General features: G+C 43.2%; 1 long non-coding RNA gene across 1 annotated transcript; it reads left to right on the top strand.

Annotated features, from left to right (window-relative positions):
* The first annotated feature begins 201 nt into the window (after nt 1-201).
* LOC148130370 (uncharacterized) lies at nt 202-2,198 on the top strand. Its single transcript, XR_015749723.1, has 2 exons — nt 202-355; nt 1,695-2,198. It is a non-coding gene; the product is annotated as an uncharacterized LOC148130370 (long non-coding RNA).
* The last annotated feature ends 906 nt before the right edge of the window (nt 2,199-3,104 follow it).

Raw genomic sequence — 3,104 nt, 5'->3', positions numbered from 1 at the left:
GAATGGTTTTTTCTTCATCCTGATTGGTTGGGAGTCTTGGTCTGTGTTTATTGGTCTTGGAGTTTGCTGTGTTCTGCTTGATTGGTGTTTCTAATATCTTCTGTCTGTTTTGTAGCTTTTTTTGTCTTGGTTGGCTGGCAACATTGTGTTCCTGTATTGGAGGCTTTTAGTGCAGCTTGGCTCCGAGTAAATGGACGGCTATCATTTGTTAGGAAGCTAGGTTTCATCTGGGTGCCTGGTTGGGGTGTGTTTGAGCTGGAGGTATCAAGGGGGATCTGTTTGTGCCCAGGTGTTTGCCTGGCTTGTGGTGTGGAGATTTTTTTGTTTGTGAGTGCAGGTTTCCAAATAATTGACAGTCTGATGGAATAATCTCTTCTATTCATGCTTTCAGGTCTTTTTTCAATCTCTATGGCTTCTCTGATAATTCTGTGGCTGGGGTTTTCTACAGTGGCTAGGGTTTTGGTACCATTGAAGTTGATGCTATGACCTGTGGCTTTCATGTGTTGGACTAGTGAGGAAGTGTGTTCCAGCTTTTTGACTGCATTTTTGTGTTCATCCAGGCGGGTACTTATTCTTCTATTGGTCTGTCCAATGTATGTGGCCAGGCATGATGCACAGGGGACCTCATATATGCCTTGGTTTTCCAGGTCAATTTTATCTTTGGGGTTTCTAAGGATGGCTGCTATTTTTCTGTCTGTTTTGAAGGCAGTCTTGATGTGATGCCTGTGTAGTATCTTACTGATTTTGTCTGTAGTACCTCTTATGTAGGGCAGGACAGCTGTTCCATAGGTGTGTTCATCTTCTAGGTCTCCATTATGTCTCAGTGTGGTTTTGTGGATCAAGCCAGTGATTTTGCTTTTGTGGAAGCCATTGGCTGTCAGTACTTTAGTCAGAGTGCATAGTTCAGTCTTTTCTTGTCTGCCAGGTGTTTGGTTCTAGCGATTAGTGTTTTGGCCACAGAGTTTATCTGTGCCGGGTGGTGGTGGGATTGGGCGTTGAGGTAGTGGTTGGTGTGTGTTTTCTTCTGGTATATGGTGTGTCCTAGTGTGCCATCTGTTTTTTTGTAGATTAGTACATCTAGGAATGGTAGTTGTTTGTTTGTTTCCGTTTCCATGGTGAACTTGATTTTGGGGTGTGTGCTGTTTAGGTGTGTTAGGAAATTGTTTATGGCCTTCAGCTTTGTTCGGGTATTTTCCCACGTCATAGTAGTGGTGCTTTTAAAGTTGTAGCAACGTTTTAGCAGAATCTCATCTGCCATCATCAGGCTTTTGTATAGTGTTCGACTGTGAGTTAGACTTTTACAGTGGTTTCAGATTTAAATTTGGGGCAGCCTATTGCTGTGCCAGAATGGTTTTTTCTTCATCCTGATTGGTTGAGAGTCTTGGTCTGTGTTTATTGGTCTTGGAGTTTGCTGTGTTCTGCTTCTAATATCTTCTGTCTGTTTTTTTGGCTCTTTTTGTATCTTGATTGGCTGGCAACATTGTGTTACTTTATTGGAGGCCTTTAGTGCAGCTTGGCTTCGGGTAAATGGACGGCTATCATTAGTTGGGAAGCTGGGTTTCATCTGGGTGTCTGGTTGGGGTGTGTTTGAGGTGGAGGTATCAGGGGGGATCTGTTTGTGCCCAGGTGTTTGCCTGGCTTGTGGTGTGGAGATTTTTTTTGTTTGTGAGTGCAGGCTTCCAAATGATTGACAGCCTGGTGGAATCATCTCTTCTGTTCATGCTTTCTGGTCTTTTTTCAATCTCTATGGCTTCTCTGATGATTCTGTGGCTGGGATTTTCTATAGTGGCTAGGGTTTTGGTGCCATTGAAGTTGATTCTATGACCTGTGGCTTCCATGTGTTGGACTAGTGAGGAAGTGTGTTCCAGCTTTTTGACTGCATTTTTGTGTTCATCCAGGCGGGTGCTTATTCTTCTATTGGTCTGTCCAATGTATGTGGCTGGGCATGATGCACATCGTATATGCCTTGGTTTTCCAGGTCAATTTTGTCTTTGGGGTTTCTGAGGATGGCTGCTATTTTTCTGTCTGTTTTGAAGGCAGTCTTGATGTGGTGTCTGTATAGTATCTTACTAATTTTGTCTGTAGTGCCTCTTATGTAGGGCAGGACAGCTGTTCCATGGGTCTGTTCATCTTCTGGGTCTCTATTATGTCTCAGTGTGTTTTTGTGGATCAAGTTGGTGATTTTGCTTTTGTGGAAACCGTTGGCTGTCAATATTTTAGTCAGGGTGCATAGTTCAGTCTTGATGTGTGTCTTGTCTGCCAGGCGTTTGGTTCTAGTAATTAGTGTTTTAGCCACGGAGTTTATCTGTGCTGGGTGGTGGTGGGATTGGGCGTTGAGGTAGCGGTTGGTGTGTGTTTTCTTCTGGTATATGGTGTGTCCTAGTGTGCCATCTGTTTTTTTGTAGATTAGTACATCTAGGAATGGTAGTTGTTTGTTTGTTTCCGTTTCCATGGTGAACTTGATTTTGGGGTATGCACTGTTTAGGTGTGTTAGGAAATTGTTTAGGTTTTCTTGTCCATGGGGCCAAATCACGAATGTGTCATCGATGTACCTTAACCATAGTTTGGGTTTGAGGATGGCATTGGCCAGGGCTCTGGATTCGAATTCTTCCATGAACAGGTTTGCAATGACAGGTGACAGTGGTGATCCCATGGGGGCTCCTTCTATTTGTTTGTATCTTTGTCCTTTGTATATGAAATATGTGTTGGTTAAGCAGTGTTCTGTTAGTTCCATGAGGTGTTTAGCTGGTTGGTATTTATTTTTGATGATTTCAAGGGTCTCTTTTATCGGGACTTGAGTGAATAGTGAAACCACGTCAAAACTTACAAGCAGATCTTCTTGCTCCACGTGTAGATCTTTGATCATTTCCAAGAAGTGGTATGAGTTTTGTACATGAGAAGCTGCTGTTTCAGCATGGGGCTGTAGTTCTTTTGCTAGGTGTTTAGCTAGGTTTTGTAGTGGTGCTCCTCTGGAGCTGACTATGGGTCTGAGAGGTATGCCTTCTTTGTGTATTTTTGGGAGGCCGTATAGTTTGGGGCATCTGGAAGATTTCTCTCTGGGTATGATCGTGTGTTGGATCTCTTTGCTTATGTGGCTGGTTATA

The sequence above is a fragment of the Notechis scutatus genome, chromosome 5, assembly GCF_049901735.1.
Source record: "Notechis scutatus isolate UNSWTSFEM ecotype Mainland chromosome 5, rNotScu1.2, whole genome shotgun sequence".
NCBI lineage: Eukaryota > Metazoa > Chordata > Lepidosauria > Squamata > Elapidae > Notechis > Notechis scutatus.
This window is presented reverse-complemented; position numbering and strand designations above follow the sequence as displayed.